The sequence below is a fragment of the Bombina bombina genome, chromosome 2 (assembly GCF_027579735.1).
Source record: "Bombina bombina isolate aBomBom1 chromosome 2, aBomBom1.pri, whole genome shotgun sequence".
Classification (NCBI taxonomy): Eukaryota; Metazoa; Chordata; class Amphibia; order Anura; family Bombinatoridae; genus Bombina; species Bombina bombina.
This window is the reverse complement of record NC_069500.1, coordinates 712,970,676-712,993,191: the sequence shown is the minus strand read 5'-3', so window position 1 is coordinate 712,993,191 and position 22,516 is coordinate 712,970,676. Positions and strand designations below refer to the sequence as shown.

At 38.4% G+C, this 22,516-nt stretch overlaps 1 protein-coding gene across 2 annotated transcripts in view; it reads left to right on the top strand.

Moving 5' to 3' along the window:
- Positions 1 to 3,470: 3,470 nt before the first annotated feature.
- Positions 3,471 to 22,516, top strand: part of SLC25A51 (solute carrier family 25 member 51) — a 31,352-nt gene continuing 12,306 nt past the window's right edge. Inside the window, exon 1 of one of the 2 annotated variants that reach the window (XM_053702709.1) lies at positions 3,471 to 3,642. The gene's annotated coding sequence lies outside the window, so the exon portion shown is untranslated. The remainder of the gene's footprint in view (positions 3,643 to 22,516) is intronic. The other variant, XM_053702710.1, reaches the window with a different exon arrangement.

Here is a 22,516-nt window from a genome sequence, read left to right as displayed (position 1 = left end):
CAAGCAGGACTTCAATCAGCACCTTTCCAAAAGTGGGTCAATCCAGGTCTAGGCAATGTCTCCCAATAATTAGATTTCGAAGGAGGTGTATTAAAACCTTCGGTTCCCTTAGGGGGGAATTTAATCTCCCTCAAAAGTACTTTTTTTGCATATTTACAAGCAAGGCACTTTGCGTTTAAATTAATAAATGATTATGGCTGGAACTGGACCCTGGGGGGCACTGAGAATTGGCTTGTTTTGGTCAAAAACAGACATACGTCAGTCTCCTTTTGCTACCAATCCTTGAGCTCCCTGAAGGGCACTCTTAACTTAGAAAAAATCTCTTCTAAATGGGCGGTAGTAACACCACAAAGTCATGTGGATGCTAGTCTCATTCAATCTTCAGTTCGTGAAGTTACGCGTACCACTCTTTCCTCCTCCTGGAGAGAATCTCATATTAAATTACTCTATATGACCTATTTCACCCCTGAGAAAGGTTCTAGATATGGAAATCTCAATTTTAATAGCTGTCCTAAATGCTCATTACTCTTGGCTAGCCTTGTACACATGTTATGGGACTGTCCAAAGATTAGATTTTTTTGGTTTAAACTACAATACTGGTTTAATAATACATTGGGGATCTCCCCGCTGACCTTAAAGTTGATAAACATATTGTATCTCTAGAAAGACCCAATGAATCGGCAGGTTAATAATAAGATTATTAATATGGCTATCCTAGCAGCTAGAAATTTAATCTTTAAAAAATGGAAAGGGAGAGCAACTCACAGTATTCCGGAGGTTAAGAACTGTTTAAAGAAACAATGCATCTTAGAACAGATAGATTGTAATTTAAATGATGAACATGATATTGCTGTTTTTTCTCGAAATGGTCAGTTTTTATTAAAATTCTCCTTCCCTGTGAAAGTGACCATATAATATATCCATTTAGAAATTCAGAACTTGTTCTTTTTGGCCTATGGTAATGGGCCTATTTGCATCTTTTCTCGTACTTTTTTGTTGTTGTTTTTGTTGTTGTTGTTTGTTTGTGTTTGTTTTTTGTTTAGTTTTGTCTTGTGTGTTAAATTTGTTTTTTGTGACTGATAGAAAATAGTATCCTTTCAGGGTTAAAAGAAGACATTGTGGTGACCATTTGGATAAAATAGTATGAATAATGTTGGTTTTTGTTTTATATCTGCTGGTCTTTAAAGGGGATAATAGTTCATGGTTGATCTGTAATCATGTAATATATGTTCAAAAATTTTGAGTTTTACTTAGCATCGTTGTTTTATAAAAATTGATACATAATTTATCCCCAAATATGTAAATAATGTGATAATATTCTATCTTTCCTTTTTTTTGTACCCTTAATTGGATTTCCAATAAAATAAATTAAAATTAAAAAAAAACTGCACGCTCTATCTGAATCATGAAAAAAATGGGTTTCATATCCCTTTAAGACATCTTTCTTCCATTATTTTTGATTATGCATACATTCTTAGTTAAAGGGACAGTTTACACATTTTTTTTCTCCCCTTTAAATTGTTCTCAATGATCCATTTTACCTGCTGGAGTTTATAAAATTGTTTCAAATACATCCTTTACCCTTATTTCAGCATTTGAAATAGCTGATTTCTGTGGTATCCCCACCTATATTGAAAGTTTCTATATTGAAGTCTAGGCTGTTGACAAGCCAATGTAAACACAGCCAGCAGAGGAAATGACACTCCCAGTGGGGTGCAGGATAGATAAGTAATACAATGATAATTTTGCATTGTTCTCTCTAAGTATTGAGATTTGGTTTTCCAAATAAATTTAAAGTGAAGGTCAAGTTGAGCTGACTCGCTCACGCCTTTGGATAGATTATTAAAAACTTGTGGTACTTTAATTCATCATTTTTTTTAATTCTGAAAATTGTATTCAGTTTTTACCTTTTACATAGCCTCCGATCCACTTATTTCCTCCGCCCAACATTTTATAAAATTGATTTTAAAGACCAATGGTCGTTTCCCTCCTGGTGCATTTAGACCCTTTTGGAAAACGTCACGCCATAGTTATGCGCATGCGTTAAACCCGCAAACGCAATGTTTCTTCCTCTTGCTCGTTCATGACATGCACATGCGCATTCGGCATCATCGTAAAAACCAAGGAAACAACAATCTACGTTGATTGCGTTACAAGTACTGAAGCTGGGAACATAGCGTACTTATGCAATCAAAGTTATATTTTGTATTCAATTGACTCAAATTATTTTAATCAGATGCATTGTGCAATACAATTGTAAGAATTGTTGGCAATAGAATTGTGAATAATAGATAATAAAAAGATTATTTATTATTATCAATATTTATAAGAGAGTGCAGAATGAAAAACATCGATCAGACATAGAGCAATGGGTATAAATAAATATATTGTTCAAGAGTTACGATAAAAGCTAAACAGATGAAAAAAAAAGCTATATAAATTTACATTTGTATTCAGCAATACAGTTTAATACAAACATTTGATCGTTTTACATTAAATTAATGTTCCTAATTAAAGTGTGACAATATATGTTTTTGCAGTATGAGCACTTTTACAAATAGGTATATTACTTACCAGATATTTGAGGCAGGCAATAGAATCCAAAACGGTAAGACGATCGTATAGTACTCAATGAACGTTTTAATTCATGAATACTATGTATCAGTTAGGATATCGCAGTGTTTTTTGCATGCGCAGTTCTGCTCATGTTCGTGAACGCGCTTTGGAGCGACGTAGAGAGCGGGTGAGACCACTGGATGTGTCACATTAAGAGAACAAGGAAGTAGTGTTGGGGAGGAGTCATCGTAGAACCGGTATACATTTTAAACACAATTTATTTAAATAACCGGAGTTAAAACAAAAAAATGTAGCAACTATATTACTGCAATAGTTATACATGTATTGCGGTAGTCTACAACTGTAAACTTGACATTCACTTTAAGACAAGGAAGCATGTTGTATGTCTACGCAAAGTGATAACATAATGACATAATGAAATATGATATTGCCTGAAAGCTCAACCTATTTTAACAGGTTGTGATTTAAAATCACAAAACCAGCTATTTCATATACACAAATAAACCTGACATTTCTCATACATTTTATACTCTGCAGCTGATATAACAAGTCACTGAAAATACATTAAGGAAAAAACTATTTTACAGCATACTCTCCAGTTAAGGTCTATACTCTTCAAAATCAGAATTGTCAGATACACGTCTCTTCACAGCTGGAGTGTACTGTCTACTCTAGCTGAAAGTCACGCGCAAGCACACTGTACACGACAGGTGGCGAGAATTGAAATTGAGCACTGTGATTGGTTACAAACAAGCGGACACACGCATGCCCATTATAGGTGGAATATTGAAGGTGAGCGTCCCTCGGCACTTTGCGCGTGCGCTAATGCGCATTACTGTCTCTACTATTGGCTATGATAGGCGCATGCGCGGATGCTTGAGGCCGGCCCGGAAGTGATTGGATGGTAACTCCCTGTCCTCCCCTTGTCCCTTCGGTAGCTGTCACTGGTTTGAGGCGGAAAATACCAAGGTTCATGAAATTTATGAATGGGAGTTGCGGAGCAATAAGTGTTCTGCCACTCGCATGCATGCAGAAGGTGGGAATACGATGGAGCCGTTGAGGAAGGTGAGCGGCACACCTGTCAGTCATGTTAGGCAGGGCTGTCAGCTTGTGTGCTGTAGTGACTGGAGCAGTATCCAGACCTGCCCTAGCGGCTGGCACTTTTTATGTGTAGCTGCATATGGTGCAGCTCAACGTGACATTACTTGCGTGATGATCTATAATTGAGACCTGCTGCAAGCTCTGCATGACACAAATCATTAGTGCCAATATCACACTCTGTAAAGCATAACCATGTGACATGAAGATAACAAACTGTTCTTCTATGCTGTGCAATATTTACTAAGATTGTGAAGAGATTTATGTTGAGACAAAGCTCTCTGTTATGTTATCCTTTTAATCTACTTTACAAAGATTTATAGAAACATCTAACATTCTAGTGAACCTACTTCATAGCATGCCATAAAGATTTGAACAGTTTGTCTAAATACTTTTTTTTTAATTAGTATTTTATGTAGGCTACAGTCTCAGTTGAAGCACTTAGAAAATTGTGCAACCTTGTCAAGGCAACAGACTGTACACAACAGCTGTAACCATTTTTATTTGTTAATAAGATGGAGATTGCTTTAACTGTAGTTGTCTTTATGCAGATAGACCTTTAATTTATATTTTTTATTGACTCTGCTGTCTCAGCTATAACTCTATCAACAATGTTTGGGACTAGTGATCCTGCACCTCTATGTGTTTAAAGCCCCATACCCAAAAAGGCAGCTTTATTTTGTAAAATAAGTATATTGTTTTATGTTTATTCTTTGCACTGATTTCTCTGTCCCCCAGAACAAAAGAACCCCTGCTAACGAATCACAAAATAATATAATATTTAGCACAAACTAATTGCACATTTGCAGACTGGGGTAGCCTACACTCCTGTATTCCCTTAAGGTGGTTTACCACTGATTCAACTTGGTTACTATTACAAATAATGATTTCCCTACTGATAATCTACCTTTTTAAAAGCATGTGACACCATAGAAGCTTATGGAGGGAGGGGAAACTAAACAATAGCTTGCATAAATTGCCTTAAAGTGATTGTAAAGTATAAAGAATTAAAGCCCAGTATCTAAAAATACTCTTAAAAACAGGGGCACTTTAATTCATTAAACTTTACAAACATGCTTTTTTTTGTTCTCTCTAAAATACTTACCATTTTGTTATGGTAAACAGACCGCTGATCTGCCACCCGCTTCTCCTGTATTTTGCAGATCAATGATAAATCCGGCTTCCTACAATCGTTGTGTGCCCCCATTGGCATCCAGCTCATGGGGCATGCAAAGTTTGGAGGAAGAGGATTTGTCATTGCTATGCTAAATACAGTCGGAGAAGCGGGCAGAGGGTCAGCGGTTTGTTTACCCTAACAAAGTGGTAAGTTTAAAAAAACAAACAGTGTTTCTAAAGTGTAATGAATTAAAGTGCTCCTGTTTTTAAGAGTATTTTTAGATACTGAGCAGTAATTCTTCAAACTTTACAATCACTTTAAAGTATTTACCCAAGCCTCCCTGGGAGAAAGTAAAACAAACACATTTGTTAGATGTATTTTACAACAAAAGGCTGCAAATAAATAATGAATGCATATTGCAATAATGTTTCATTTGCAATTATGAAACATTGTATGCGTTGTTTAGTTGAAATGATTTTTATTGTAAAAATAAAATAAACAAAGAATAATAGATACAACACATATTGCATAATTTGTCCTATTTGTAATTCTCCAACTCTTCCCTCTATTTCTCTGGTGAGGGTCCATTAGGTAAAAGTTCATAGTAGGTTGCCACAGGTTGGCTTGCTGAACCAGAAAAACTGTGGAATGTCCAAACGCTTTTGATTGAGCATGGAGAGATTTATCAAACAGTGTGATTAATCATACAATCGGTAAGAGCTACAGAGACCAAAGGGTGAGGCACATCACCAATTTCTGTGGGCAGTGAAAATATACATTGCAACCCTTCAGTCCCCGCTCCACTCAACTGCGTTCTATTAAAACATTTCCCAATATCTATTACCCTCTTATTGTATAACAATAAACTATAAATCAACATCCCCCCCACTCGATAAAGTATTAAACATCTACTTGCCTGCTTCAGTCTTGCTTCAGACGCCGATCCGGGAAGAGAGAGCCCCGTCTGTGGTTGGCCTGCATAAATCCCTACCCTCCACTGTCGCCTTTTGATTCTCTAAACGTATCCCGTCCTGTCTTGAACTCAAAGTTGTGTCTTAGTCAAATTCTCCAGATGTGCTTAATCAGTGTCCCCCTAATATCCAGTAATTCCAGACTTTTAAGAATTGGTCATGATTGGCTTGTATCAGTGATGCTGATTCAGAGAGTGAGTATGTTATCTTGATTTTCTCCAGTACCTCCCCCCAGGAAGGCACCCCCACCTTCCAGTATCGGGCCACACAGATCCTAGTGGCAGTGCATAAAGTGTGTATGAATGTGTTTGTGGCTGAGTTAAAAGGTGTGATATGTTCATTCAGCAAAGCTTGAGTTATTGTTAGGGTGATGTTTTCGGAGAGCACCTCGCTCAATAGTTGGGATAGTTTAGACCAAATTTGCTGAACGTGTGGGCAATCCCACCACATATGACTATACGTCCCTATCTCGTTGCAGCCTCTATAGCAATTTTTGCTACCATTTTGAGTGTAATGTGATGTGATTATCGGGGTAAGGTACCATCGAAAAGTAGTTTTAATACAGTTTTCTTTAAAGTCCGCACTGATCATACCTTTGCCTGACTTATAAAAAATCTCTGTCCAGTCCTCTTTGGAATGTGTAGCGTTAGTATCTCTGTCCCATTTCTCCATTAGTGGGGATTTGTCAGTGTGTTTAGCTTCTTGCAGTGAGATGTATATAGTGGAGATTAGTTTTTTAAGTCGGGATCCAGAGCCACTTAGCTTTTCTAGTGTCGTCAACGTCTGTCTAGATTGTTGAGGTAGATATTTATTAATAGCTGATGCTATTTGTAGGTATAGAAACCATGGCAATTTTTCTGGTAATAGTTTGTCTTGTAACTGATGGTGTGTGGCTATTTTACCCTTGTGTAGAAAGTCTGCTACCCTATAGAGTCCTTTGTTCACCCATTTATTGATCAGTTTATGAGAGTCTCTATCTAATAGAGTTCGCAGAGGTCTCAACAGTGAATCTTGTGGGAATAATTTTAGGGCAGTGGTCACTGAGTGCCACATGGACATCATCTCACCTGTAGGTTTCGAAACCCCATCCAACCCAAGTCTGTCCCCTGAACGTCCCCAAAGTATATCGTCTGAGTGGTTATATTCTGCTATCTTGGACTCTACTTTCACCCATACCAGATCTGTTTGTGGATTGCCCAGCAGTGTTGTTTGTGCTAATCTCGCCGCTTGATAGTAATTAAGCAAGTTGGGTACCCCTACCCCTCCTAGTTGTCTATGTTGCTGTAGTATTTGTGATGGTATCCTAGCTTTTTTGTTCCCTCTTATAAATTTAATCAAGTCTACTTGGAGTTTATTGAGTTCTGGTATGGGAATCTTAATCGGTAGGGCCCTGAATAAATATAGTAACCTCGGGAGGACGTTCATTTTAACAGTAGATAGACGTCCGTACCAAGAGAAACCCCCAGTTCTCCACTTGTTGATCTCTTTTCGAATAGATTTATATAGTGGGACATAATTTAGTTTGTTTCAACCCACGAACAAAGGCACCACAAGGGCTATTTCCCTAGTATTATATAATTCCAAACTTAATGTTTATTGGTTTATAAGATTTATATTATATAGGGAATGGTGCTAAATGCATAAAAATAAATACTCCAAAAAGACCAAGAAGACTCTCACTAGATTGTGGATATCTCCTGAAGGTATGCACAAGTAAGCACTCTTAGCCTAGACTTTTGAGGCGGTTTTTCCAGACCGGGAAAAAAATAAAATATAACTTTTATTATACATTGCACTTAAAATAAGGGTAACACACACTTTAAAATCGACACTAGCACTATCCTGCAATTGGACTGTATATCTTATTTTGGGTGGAGAATTATAATATCAGTGGCCTATAGTGCTTTTCTGAATTCCCCCAAAATACTGTAATCTTGAATATGTTATACTTAGAAGAAAAGAGTCCCCCAACACTGTGTATGTTAGGTGATCCTCTACTATGCTCTCTTTATAGGAATGTTTGGGTACCCTAGTAATCCTTATGTATATAATGTCATCCAGGAATAGGGAGTTTATTTAAAACCATTCCTGGATGACATTATATACATAAGGATTACTAGGGTACCCAAACATTCCTATAAAGAGAGCATAGTAGAGGATCACCTAACATACACAGTGTTGGGGGACTCTTTTCTTCTAAGTATAACATATTCAAGATTACAGTATTTTGGGGGAATTCAGAAAAGCACTATAGGCCACTGATATTATAATTCTCCACCCAAAATAAGATATACAGTCCAATTGCAGGATAGTGCTAGTGTCGATTTTAAAGTGTGTGTTACCCTTATTTTAAGTGCAATGTATAATAAAAGTTATATTTTATTTTTTTCCCGGTCTGGAAAAACCGCCTCAAAAGTCTAGGCTAAGAGTGCTTACTTGTGCATACCTTCAGGAGATATCCACAATCTAGTGAGAGTCTTCTTGGTCTTTTTGGATAATTTAGTTTGTAGAGGTCTGGAATAGCGTTAGATAACCGGATTCCTAGATATTTTATTGCTTCCTTGGCCCATTCGAACGAAAAATTAATTTCAAGGAGCTTTCTAGTGTGGAGAGGGAGAGCGATAGGAATCGCTTCACATTTCTCTTGGTTGATCTTATACCCTGATATGTCAGCATAGTCCTTTAGGACTCGGTATAGGTGGGGTAAGGATGTCATTGGATTGGACAGGGTGAGAAGGATATCATCTGCGAATAAAGATAATTTGAATTCCTCTCTACCTATCAGAACTCCATGTATCTCTGGAGTTAATCTAATCATCGCTGCCAATGGTTCAATACAGATAGCAAATAAAAGCGGCGACAAGGGACACCCTTGTCTTGTACCGTTACGAATATCAATTCCCCTAGACTGATAACCTGCCGCTCGGATGTAAGCTGTGGGATATGAGTATATACTTCTAATAGCTTGAACAAATGAGCCATTAAACCCTAACCTGTGTAGCACTTCAAACATAAAATCCCAATCTATTCTGTCGAACGCCTTCTCCGCGTCCAATGACAGGACCAGAGAAGGCGTTCGTGTCCTAGTTAGGTAGTCGACCAGGGAGATCGTGCGTCTGATATTGTCGGGGGCCTCTCTACCTGAGATAAATCCTACCTGGTCCGGATGGATCAAAGTTGGTAAATGTAGTTTAAGCCTGTTTGCTAAAATTTTAGTAAAGATCTTGATATCCTGATTGATTAGTGATATAGGTCTATAGCTCTGACATAATTTGGGATTCCTCCCCGGCTTAGGGATCACTACTATTTTTGCTTGCAGAATTTCTTTTGGGATTGTTTTACCTTGTAGAATATCATTACAAAAAGTTACAACATGCGGGATTAAAGTAGATTTGAAAAGTTTATAATATTCCCCTGGGAAACCATCCGGACCTGCTGCCTTTCCAGGCTTAAGTTCTTTAATAGCTAAAAGGACCTCCCTGGTCGACACCTCTGCATTTAATTCGTCTCGGGTGGCTTCGTCTATTGGACTTAAATTAGCGTCGTCTAAAAATTTGTGCAGTAACAGTTTGGTTTGGTTAGTTTTATTTGTTTTTTCTCCGTCATAAAGACCTGCGTAGTATTGTGCAAAAGTATCCGCTATTACTTGTGGGTTAGAGGTATTAGTTCCGTCTTGTGTCTGTAGAACTGGTATGGAAAATGATTTTGTCTGTTCCCTGAGTTTGTGGGCTAAGTACTTATCAGGTTTATTGGAATAAATAAAGTACTGTGATTTCAATCTATGAGCTGCTCTGAGAGATGCCCTGTTCATAATCTCTGATAATTCTAGTCTTTTGGTTTGTAGTTCTTGGAATACTGTGGCTGACAGGTTCTGTTGGTGAGTTTTAGTAAGGGTATCTATTTGAGTTTGTAGTAAATCTATTTGCTTTCTATTAATCTTGTTTAGGGCCGCTTTTTCTTTGATTAGCAATCCTCTAATGAAGGGTTTGTGTGCCGCCCATGTGTTGATAGGGTTAGCTGTGGTTCCCTCGTTCATTGTCCAATATTCTGACATGTTCTGTAAGATAGATTCGTGTGTGCCTGGTTTTTGCAATATCATAGGGTCATAGTTCCATGAACGTGTCGCACTAACATGATAGGTGTCTTTAATGTGAATTTGGACTATGGAGTGATCTGACCAAGCACAGGCGTGTATGGTGGAAGATGTCAAGTCTGGTATCAGGTTTTGGCTTACATAAACATAGTCTAATTTGGAGTATTTTTTGTGTGCGTGAGAATAGTAGGTATAGTCAGATGTTTTACCATATAGGGTATCCCATGAATCTATAATATTGTGGGATAAAAAAATCTCCTTTATTTTCTTAATCATGGAATTATGTCTTAGTTGTTTGTGTGTCAATTTAGTCTGTTCAGTATTTTGGTATGGGTACATTGATATATTAAAATCGCCTCCTAGAAGTATCCTGGCTTGTGACCATTGGGTCAGTAGATGAGATATGTGTGCAAAAAAAGATATCTGTGTCTCGTTAGGTGCATATATGTTGCATAGAATAATTTGCTTGTCTCGTTGTCTTCCTCTTACTATCAGGTACCTCCCTTCTGGGTCTCTAATTGTCTCCTCCGCCATAAATCCCATGGATTGATGTATCAGTATCGACACCCCTCTCTTTTTTTTGTCTGATGTTGAATGGTAGTGTTGTGTGAAGTGTCTTGACCAGTATTTTGGAACCACCTCTTTGGTGAAGTGTGTTTCCTGCAAGAAAATGAGCTTAGCGTTTAATCTCAGGTATTGCGACAGTGCTGTCCGTCTTTTAAGGTCTGTGTTAAGGCCTCTAACATTATGTGAAATTAAGCGAATATCACTAGTCATTACTTACAATTTGGTGTTTGGGGCTCTCCCCCCCGGATCCGCCTCTTCCACATTCACAAGCATTATCCCCGGATAACTCAAGAAGGGTGGTTTCGCCAAAGCGGGGCAAGCAATGTAGGAAAACAAAGACAACATCATTATTAGGCAAGTTACATTTAGTTTGCAGCGTATCAACTGTGAAATATCGAGTGGCAACATTAAAAACAATAAATAACAAATGACTCCTACATTGGGTAACTATATGTAGAAGATAAACATAGAAAATTAACAAAACTATGATCTCCCCCCCCCTCCCCCCTATTACTTCAAACATTTTCTGAATATTTTGTACTCCCACTGCCAAAGTGGTAGATTTGGGCACGATTAATAGTCAGAGTTAATTTGAACATATTACTGACAGTTCCCACCCCCGTCAGCCTTTGTCTAGGGGTGTGATACTAAACCTTGATTACTTATGTCTCCACAAGGTGTTTGGTGGGACATACTGCTTCAATCCAGACCCTGGAATCTCCGAGCTTGTATTGGATAAAAATGTCATGTTTTGGTTTTCTTCTTCGTGACTTTTGTCCATTTTGGTTTTTGTAGTTGGTTGTGTCTAGATGTCTGCTGCTCGGTATCTTCATCATGGTTGCTTTGCGGTAGATCTGGGATCTCCAAGTGTAGTTTGCTACAAATTGCTGGAATCTCGTCCGGTTCTCTAAGACTTAGAGGTCTGCCATTATGTATGATGTATAGATTAAAGGGGAATCCCCATCTATATCTGATTTGATGTTTCCTCAGGATAGTGGTGAGAGGTTTCAAACCGCTTCTTCTCTGCAGCGTCTTGAGACAGAGGTCCTGGTAGAACTGGATCACCGAACCTTGGAATTTGAATGTGGGATTTTTCCGTGCTGCTGTCAGGATCTCCTCTTTTTCTGGGAATCTAAAAAACTTGACCACGACGTCTCTAGGTGGGGCTTCCTCTTTTGGTTTGGCACGAAGTGCTCTGTGTGCTCTTTCCATTTGGAATTTCTCGTCGCCTCCTTCTCCTGTTATGGCTTGGAAGAGCTGATGTAGATAGATATGTAATTCTTCTGCTGTTACAGATTCAGGTATTCCTTTCAGCCTTAGGTTACATCTTCGGCTTCTATTTTCAAGATCTTCTAGTTTGTCTTGCATTTCCATAACCTCTTGTTGTTGTGCAGTAAGTTGCTGCTTGAAGTTAGAGAGATCTTCTGTTACTGAGGTGTCAGCGTCTTCTAGGATCGCCACTCTAGAGCCTAGGTCTATAACATCTTGCTTAATTTCTGCTAGACTGTTGGTTATAGTGCTTTGAAATGTGTCGATTTTTTCCCATAACTTGTCAAAGTTCTGGTTGATATCTTGCTTTGATACCAGTGTCTTGAGGTCAGCTTTTGTAGCGGGGGTAGAATCATCTACCTGGATTTGTGAGTCTGTATCAGAATCCACCTCTTCATCTGCTTCGCTATTGATTGCCTCTATAGCCTTCTCTTTTACTGGTTTAAAAAACATAGTTGCTGTTGGAGTTTTAAGTCCTTGAGAGGATTTAGTGTGCTTTCTAGCTGTCATATTGACTAATATATGTCACCCGGTGCGGTGGTAAGTTATTAGTTGACAGATGAGCGTCAGCGTTTATAGTCTCTTTTTTTTGTGATTTAAGTGATGTAAACCTGTGAATCTTAAGCAAGGTGTATGCCTTTTGTATCCTTAGTTTCCTTGGATAGATTGATCGCTATGTAGGAATTTGTTGTTAAGGCAGGCTATTCTGCAGCATACAGATTATACATAGTTATTATACTTGTTAGGATGTAGCATCGTTGTGTTTAATGGGACCTGGGATCTTGCGCCTGTTAGCATTGCATCTCATGCATCGTGCTTGCTGTCATATCTTCAGCCTCAAAGCGGTTTCTTATTAAATACATTAATCTCTTGTTTTATAAAGATAGCTTCTAAGGATATGTATATATTTGGCAAGCTGTGAAGGGGCAGCTATATCGTATCCTACTGCAGCAGGTCACCTATTAGTGTTTGAGTAGATAGTCTTTTGCTTTGGAGTTAACTATGTTTCTGTGTCGCAGCATTGACACATCCACCCATAGATTTGCTGCATATGTCAGTAAATAGGTCGCTTAATTCTCTGCCTTTGAGCGGGGACTTAGGTGTCATGTAAAGGAGTTCCTCTATTATGCCATTCTTCCATCTCCTAATTCACTTGCATTAATACTGTTGCAGCACCCAAGTGGCTCCCCAGTTTTATGTCTCTCTTTAGCAACCTCTCCCATAAGCATGTGGTGTCTGCTGTGTGTACGCGGCACTACGCCATTTATTTATAATTGCTTGTTCTGGGGCGGTCCGTGACCGCGCTCCCAAAGTTAATAACCACCGCTCCTTTCTCTTACCCTATCGGTCATTCAGTTTCTTCTTGGTCCGATCTCCACGTTTATGTGGTGAGTGTGTTCTGGGTGCCGTGTATGCGGCTTGAAGTCTTTGCTTCTGAGTAGTTGCTGACCGCGTGGGCAAGATGGCGGATCACTCCGCCTAGCTAACGCTTCATACTTTGCTCCTCAAGTTTCACAGCGTTCAATGTGCAGCTCGGTTCCCGGTCTTAAGTTTTTGGGTTCACCTTTCCTTCATTACCTCTTCCCTTAGGTTTTCAGAGCAGTAGCAAATAAATTTATGCCCTTTGCAACTGTTTGATGAGCAGTGTTTTGCGGAGCTCCAAACCTACACCTCCATCTCTATGAAGCTCCCGGCTCCGCCCCCCCGTATGCGTTGTTTAAAGGGACACTGTACCCAATTTTTTTCTTTTGTAATTCAGAAAGAGCATGCAATTTTAAGCAACTTTCTAATTTACTCCTATTGTCAATTTTTCTTCGTTCTCTTGCTATTATTATTTGAAAAAGAAGGGATCTAAGCTTTTTTTTTGGTTTCAGTACTCTGGACAGCACTTTTTTATTGGTGGATGGATTTATCCACCAATCAGCAAGGACAACCCAGGTTGTTCACCAAAAATGGGCCGGCATCTAAACTTACATCCTTGCATTTCAAATAAAGATACCATGAGAATGAAGAAAATTTGATAATAGGAGTAAATTAGAAAGTTGCTTAAAATTTTCATGCTCAATCTGAATCATGAAAGAAAAATTTTGGGTACAGTGTCCCTTTAATGATCCTTTAAAGTGAAAGTCAATCCTAGCGTTGTACAAACGCTAGGATTGACTATTGAAACAAATAAAGGGGACTTTCATTCATGAAGTATAAGATACTTTATGTAGAGAGCTCATTTATTTGTTTCAATTGATCAGCGTTTTTAGCTCCTACAGCAGCCCACGGCTAAAACATTTTTTTGCTTAGAGGTGACGTTTTCACCTCTTAGCCAATAGCTGTGCTGTAAATCCAGCTTCACGCCCATGGGAGCCGGATTTACTGCACGGCTATTGACTAAGAGGTGAAAATGTCACCTCTTAGCCCAAATTTTTTTTTTAACCGTGGGCTGCTGTACCAGGTAAAAACGCTGATCAATTGAAACAAATAAATGAGCTTTCTACATAAAGTATCTTATACTTCATGAATGAAAGTCCCCTTTATTTGTTTCAATGGTCAATCCTAGCATTTGTAAAACGCTAGGATTGACTTTCACTTTAACTCATCGATCATTGACTCATAGATCTGAATTGTACTGTATCTTAGCCAAAAATTAATTCATGAAAGCATGAAGGGAGTCCCCTCTTTCAAATGAGGGGTCAACTGAATCCCCATAGTACATGATCAATGCAGAAATTTTTTTTTACCCATCATGCTCCAAATTTAAAGCAATGAAACACTCTTGTTCCTTGCAATTTGACCCCTAATGTGAAAGAGAAGGGTCCCCACAAAAAAATGTAAATGATAGTAGTGATCTATCACTTCACCATCAAATCAGGCCCTCACTATTTGCTCCTATTAAGAATTGTACTTTGTTCTTTTTGTATCTTTGGCTGAAAAGCATAACTAGCTAGGTTGGCTCAGGATCAGCAAAGCGCTACTGGGATTTAGCTGGTGATTGGTGGCTACACTAGTTCACACATATGCCTCTTGTTATTGGCTCACCATATGTGTTCAGCTATATCACATTAGTGCATTTCTGCTATAAGCTGACTTTAACAGTTTACGTTTAACTCAGTTATATGCAAGCAACATATTAGAACATTTGCTATGACCTCAGATCCCAGAACATGCACAAATTCCAATAACATTAGTAAGTACTCCTTAAAGGGATAGTAAACCCAAAAACTTTCTTTTATATTCAGATAGAACATACAATAAACAACTTTCCATTGTACTTCTATTATCAAATTTGCCTCATTATCTTGGTATCCTTTGCTGAAGGAACAGCATTGCACTACTGGTAGCTAGCTGAACACATCTAGTTAGCCAATCATAAGGTACAAATGTGTGCAGGCACCAATTAGCAGCAGCTACCACTGGTGTATATGTGCGTATTCTTTTTCACCAAGGGATACTAAGAGAACGAAGCACATTTGAAAATATAAGTGAATTTAAAATTATCTTAAAATTACATGCTCTATATAAACCAGGCAAGTGTAATTTTGACTTTCCTATCCATTTACTGTAACTTTAAGAAATCAAAATACTTAGTCAAAATTAAACTTTCATGATTCAGATAGGGCATGCAATTTCAAACAATTTTCCAATTTACTTTTATCATCAAATTTGCTTTGTTTTCTTTGTTGAAAGCTAAACATTGGTAGGCTCATAGGCTGATTTCTAAGCCCTTGAAGGCCGCCTCTTATCTCAGTGCATTTTATTAGCTTTTCACAGCTAGACTGTGCTAGTTCATATTTGCTTTTTAGATAAACATTGTGCTCACTCTCATGGAGTTATGCATGAGTCAGGGCTGATTGGCTAAAATGTAAGTTTGTAAAAAGCACTGCGATAAGGGGCAGTCTGCAGGGGCTTAGATACACTTTTTTTTCCCTGTGTGATTACTTTGTATTAATATAACGGTGTTGGTTATGTAAAATTTGGGAATGGGCAACAAAGGGATTGTCTATCTTATTAAACAATAAAAAAGTAGACTGTGCCTTTTTAAAAAAATAACAAAGTTTTATTTATTTTTAAAAAGAAAAAATGTGTATAAATTGAGATTCCCCACACATTTGCCCATTTGAACCCCCAAATTTTTTGGAAAGCGTGCCACATAAAATGAAAAAATGTGCTAAAACGTTTGACAGTACATGAAATCCAGTTGCATTAATTGTAATCCCACAGTGATGGAAAAAATCAATGTATAATATATTATCCAATAATGAAAATGAATGAAAAATCTTGTGTATTTGATGAAGAGAATCCTCAGGAGATCCTAGGTGTCACCTTAGTGTTCCATTATCATGTTGTTTTCATAATCCTTGAATGTCCCTGTGAAGGATAATCAAATAGTGTAATATGTCCAGTTATAAAAAATGATAAAGAGTGGTGCTTACCCGTAGGTCAACGCGTTTCGGCCCGTGATAGGCCTTTCTCAAGACTCGCTTCACACATTTATATTGTCAATTTTTCATTGTCTCATTCATATATATATATATATTGCCTGGTATTTCGGGGCTGGACTGACCTTACTTGGCAGGATCAGACTGATATACTTCAGGAAAGTTTTCTTCTGTGAAAAGCACACTGGTCTAAAAGAGGCTGCTTCCGGGTGGTAAATCGCCATAGAACAAGCCACTGAGCTGTTGTTCGTTCCTGGTAGAGCGCTTCTCTCTTCGTATGCAAATTATTATGACCCTGGGGAAGTCTCCCTATGGGTGATGGGGGAAACCAGACGTGGACTCCTTGCCCAGTGTGCTTAGAGGAATGTGGCTGCACCTCACTGACGAGGCCCATAGGAGGCCGAAACGATCGTCTGGGGTTGTCATGTTCCTTGTTCAGAGGAGAATTGCCTGGTATTTCGGGGCTGGACTGACCTTACTTGGCAGGATCAGACTGATATACTTCAGGAAAGTTTTCTTCTGTGAAAAGCACACTGGTCTAAAAGAGGCTGCTTCCGGGTGGTAAATCGCCATAGAACAAGCCACTGAGCTGTTGTTCGTTCCTGGTAGAGCGCTTCTCTCTTCGTATGCAAATTATTATGACCCTGGGGAAGTCTCCCTATGGGTGATGGGGGAAACCAGACGTGGACTCCTTGCCCAGTGTGCTTAGAGGAATGTGGCTGCACCTCACTGACGAGGCCCATAGGAGGCCGAAACGATCGTCTGGGGTTGTCATGTTCCTTGTTCAGAGGAGAATTGCCTGGTATTTCGGGGCTGGACTGACCTTACTTGGCAGGATCAGACTGATATACTTCAGGAAAGTTTTCTTCTGTGAAAAGCACACTGGTCTAAAAGAGGCTGCTTCCGGGTGGTAAATCGCCATAGAACAAGCCACTGAGCTGTTGTTCGTTCCTGGTAGAGCGCTTCTCTCTTCGTATGCAAATTATTATGACCCTGGGGAAGTCTCCCTATGGGTGATGGGGGAAACCAGACGTGGACTCCTTGCCCAGTGTGCTTAGAGGAATGTGGCTGCACCTCACTGACGAGGCCCATAGGAGGCCGAAACGATCGTCTGGGGTTGTCATGTTCCTTGTTCAGAGGAGAATTGCCTGGTATTTCGGGGCTGGACTGACCTTACTTGGCAGGATCAGACTGATATACTTCAGGAAAGTTTTCTTCTGTGAAAAGCACACTGGTCTAAAAGAGGCTGCTTCCGGGTGGTAAATCGCCATAGAACAAGCCACTGAGCTGTTGTTCGTTCCTGGTAGAGCGCTTCTCTCTTCGTATGCAAAATATATATATATATATATATATATATATATATATATATATATATATATATATATATATATATATATATATATAAAAGCAAAAGTAGAAAGCACTCACTGGACTGTAGACAGCAATTTACATCAAATAATATTTATTGTGATGTTTCGGGACCAACAGCGTCCCTTCCTCTGACAAACAACAAGTGAAAAAAAAAAAAACATTTATAGACCCATACAACACTCCCCTGGGTGAACTGCCAATAAGAATGTGCCGTGTGCAAAAGTTGAGCCGTGTGCAAAACAAGCATAGGTCCCTATAATTAGGGAAAGATATAGTGAATAAGGTTTTAAATATGTAAATGTATATAAACTTATGCGTGATCTTATGTGAACAAACTACAAATATGTCTGATAGCCCCTAAAACATGACCAATCTACTGAAACTAATAAAAATTCTATATCGGACATCTCATAAAAGTAAAAACAACAAAGTGCCTGATAGGTGGGAAATGACATACCCCCGTTATTTGATAGGTCAGGCAGATTTGTCATCGGTAGACACGCCTTGTTCCATATTATTGGTCAATCATTCTGGAGACAACAAGCATTCTAATTGGCTAACTAGACGCAGATAAATACGTCAAGCCGTCACTCACAGCAGCAATATGAACGGTTGCCTTGGTGACCCAAGTAAACATTTCCGTATATCGCAACCTTACCCCATCTGTCAAACTCAATAATACACAAACGTCACGCCGCGACGCATACAAGCTCCGGCGGTTGTCCTGGCAACCAATCTCAACAACCACGTACAGTGGTAACCGAGCTAAATCACATCGCCCAAATACCGTCAATAGTTGTAGTGCCCACGATCGTACCGCCTCATCATCTTACCAAAAATAATGCTCTCAAACAAAAACCAAGATCATCGCCGTAACACCATAGCAAACCACTGCCCATCAGACTACCTTGTTGCCATAGCAACCCAAGCATAAACACCAACCCCCAATCGAGATCACGTTATGTTCTATATATAGCAAAATATAAGGGGTCCAAAGGCGCCTACCTGGCCATCGCAATAGAGTTGTGGGAATAACAGCAAGAAGTAAAAAGGAACAATCGCTCACCAATATAGAAAAGTGCATCTACAATGTCCAGGTATGGGACCACACACCTGTGTTACAGTCGCTCGAGCTGACCCATGATCGAAAACTAAACAAAAAACATATCGAAAAAACACATATACATGAATAAACAATCCCTGCCACATTTCATGCCATAATATATAATACAAAACGTATAAAGCAATAATACTTATAAAGGGAACAGCAACCACCATCAGACAAACACAACATCTCTGTACCCTCCAAACAGAAGGGCAGACACGATCAGCAAAAATTATAACCACAGTGACAAAAGAAAAAGAAAAATGTGACCCCATAACGAGTAATCAGAAATCCCAATGGGTGACTCAAGATTGGAACCTGCACCCACCATGTCCATACTACTAGTGTGTAAGCCATACAATACCCCTGTGGCAGTTATGTATCCTAAACCACCAAATCTAAAAACTACCCGAAAGCATCTCCACCTATCTGTGGCCAACAACACAAAAAGAGCCTTCAACCACATGTGATAGCCGAATTCCATAAAAAATGGACGCTTAATCATCCCACAACCCTATATCATCAGGACCGTAACACATGTATAGGAGGCATATCAGACGCACAAAACTCATAATGTGTGTGATATGTGACCTGTGACTCTCCTAAAAACAGATTAAAAACAAAACACACCTCATATTTACATAAGTTGAAATAAAAAACTAATGAAAAAATGGAAAAATATGGAAAACAATATATTTGAAAAACTACATTCCAAATAATAGAGGACATGTAAGCTCTACTAAGCTTTACCACAAGAAATTAGAACAAAATGGGACAAACAGAGGACAACTAGAGAATGAAACTTAGACTCTCATTTCACCATCACCATGTAATGTATGGTGATAGATACAGGATCAATAGATCAATGGGCTCTCATAAGATCAATGAACTCTCATAAGACCTGTTCTTTTTAGGAAGTTCTGCCATCCCGTTTGGATGTTGAGGCCTCTCGGGGCCAGTGTACATAGTTCATGAATCCAACGTGCTTCTTTTTGTAACAAGATCTTAGCTCTGTTTCCTCCTCGTCTTAAAACTGGCACGTGGTCAATGATTCTAAACCGTAGATCACTCACTGTGTGTCCTGCTTCTAGGAAGTGACGTGCCACCGGATGTTCTGCCTTCCCAGAATTTATCGCTGCTCGACCGGTGATTCGCCATTCTCACTCTGGCATCGTCCGTTGTCTTTCCAGTATAGAATTTCCCGCAGGGGCAATTGAGAAGATATATGATAAACTGGGTTGTGCACTTCAAAAAATACTTAATCTGATATCTTTTGCGACGATCAGGATGTTGAAATGTCGTGCCCGTGTGCATACTGTTACAGGTTACACAACTAATGCATTTATAGCATCCCACCTTTTTCTTCAGCCAAGTTTGTTTATCATTTTTTGAAGAAATATCGGTCTTCATTAGCATGTCTCTCAAACTCTTGCCTCTACGGTATGCCAATCTTGGTGCCAACCAGTCAGCAAATGGCAATGTAGGATCACTCCTGAAGAATTTTCCATTCCTCTTTGACTGCTTGAGCAATCTGATATTGGTCTGGATTATATGTTGTCACAAATGTAAGTTGGGGATTGGTTACGGAGTTTTGAATTTGTTGCTCATTTTGAGATGAGAGAGCCCGTTCCATATATATAAACAATTCACTGTATTTGTGCGCTCCTCCTGAAGGTCCGGTACAGACCCGGCACAATGGAGAGTGGGCGGGGGACACACCCCCTGTTAGGATCCAGAGGATAGGCTGCAACTTCAGACGTGTCTGCCACACACGCCCCAAACAAAGACAATGTATCAGATACAAAAAAGTTCAAGTAGCGCTCTATAATGCTGGATTAACGTTCAATGATGCTAAGATCATAAGAGTAGACAAATAATAATTCTCCAAGCAACAAAATATAAAAATAAAAACGACTTTATTCCAATCAATAAAAAGGACATTAAACAAGATGTCCTACGAAAAAGCCAGCAGAGACTCTAGCAATCAGGTAAGTGAGCTGATCCCCATGCAGACATGTTTCGTGCGCATGCGCACTTGTTCACTGCTTACCTGGGGATCAGCCCATCCACCTATTTAAGGCTGAGCTTCTTCACAACGACATGACTAAGGACTAGAGGTCCGAAACGTTGTCTTTTCTATTTCGAAATATCCCAATAAAAATGGAATTTTCTACATAGTGGTGAGTGCTGCTGAATTTTTTGGACTGTGCTTCTTCACAACGTCACTATGATCTAATACCTGATTGGATATCTACATCTACAAGACCAACAAGCTCGGTTTAATTCACATCAAATAACAGAGGATAAGCAAAAATGTCTTTAACATGAATGTCATAGATTGGTATATAGCTCCTAATAAATATGAAATGTTTACAAGAAACAATTAGTTACTACAGCAGGATATAGCTTACCTCTAAATTTCAGATACAGAGGAACACAGCATAATATACAATTGTTTTTCAAACAAAGATCATGACTGAAAGAGAAAAACCCAAAATCTCAATAAGGATGATTAATGCCACATCTGAACATTAATTTAAAATATCATTGTCAATGATTTTAAGAACAGAAAACATTAGCTACAATAATCTATGTGAATAGGATGTAATACCTATATTAAAAAAAAATATATTAGATCTATGATTATAGATATTTAAGTGAACACATCCAGGTCCACGTCTGATATTTAACCCCTCAGGTTCACTAGTTTGTAATGTAAACATCCAAAAAATGTCCTTTTTGTTAAGTAATGTTTCTCTGTTACCTCCTCTTCTCCATCTAGTGATATGATCAATGCCCTGTATTTTTAGAGATGAAAACATCTGAGTTGTGTCTTATTTTAAAGTGTCTCGATATAGGAGTGTCACTATCCTCATCCTCAATTGACCTAAGATGTTGCAAAAACCTGTCTTTGAGGGACCTCTTAGTTTTCCCTGTGTATTTTACTTTACAAAGTTCACAGGTGAGAAGATAAACAACATGTGTTGTGGCACAGTTGATGAAGTATCTAATATCATATTCCATATTAGTTGTGCTGGAAATAAATGTGTTGCCCTCATTTACAAAATTGCATGTTTTGCAGATGGGACGTCTGCATTTAAAACATCCCTGCTTTTGTTTAAGCCAGCATTTGTTTTTTGTAGGTTTTATATCGGAAGGGGAAAGGTAGTTAGCTAAAGTTTGGGCTCTCTTAGGAATGAACTCACATCCTTGAACTTTATTTGTATCTTTTTATATATATATATATATATATATATATATATATATATATATATATATATATATATATATATATATATATATATATATATATATATATATATATATATATCATTTTCAATCCATTTTTTCATTTTCACATTTTAATCACTTAATTTCATCATTATCTCATTGTTCATCAATTTATGCTCACCTCTGCAATTTATCGATTTTTAACTGCACATCATTACTAAGTGACACAACTGTATTTACCCAAACTAGAGGTCTCCTTGAAGTAGACCCTATCAAGACCATTGTGCAATAAGATACCTATGCTTTGATTTTTAATGATATCATCATGGATCCATGAATAGTTTTTAATTTTATTTCATGTTATTAAAAAAAATGTATGCAATTTATGTGAATTTTATGTACATTATCAGACACTTTTGTGCAATATAAACACACTTTTACTGTCTTAACAGACAGCTACATCCATTTCCTCGGCCATAGGCGCTGTACACACTCCACACTTATTGTGTTCAGCTAGCTCCCAGTAGTGCATTGCCTCCTTCAACAAAGGATACCAAGAGAAGGAAGCTAAATTGATAACAGAAGTAAATTGGAAAGTTGTTTAAAAATATGTGCTCTATCTGTATCATGAAAGAAAAAATTTGGATTTCATGTTCCTTTAAGTTTAGAAAAGTAAAATGGATTGGT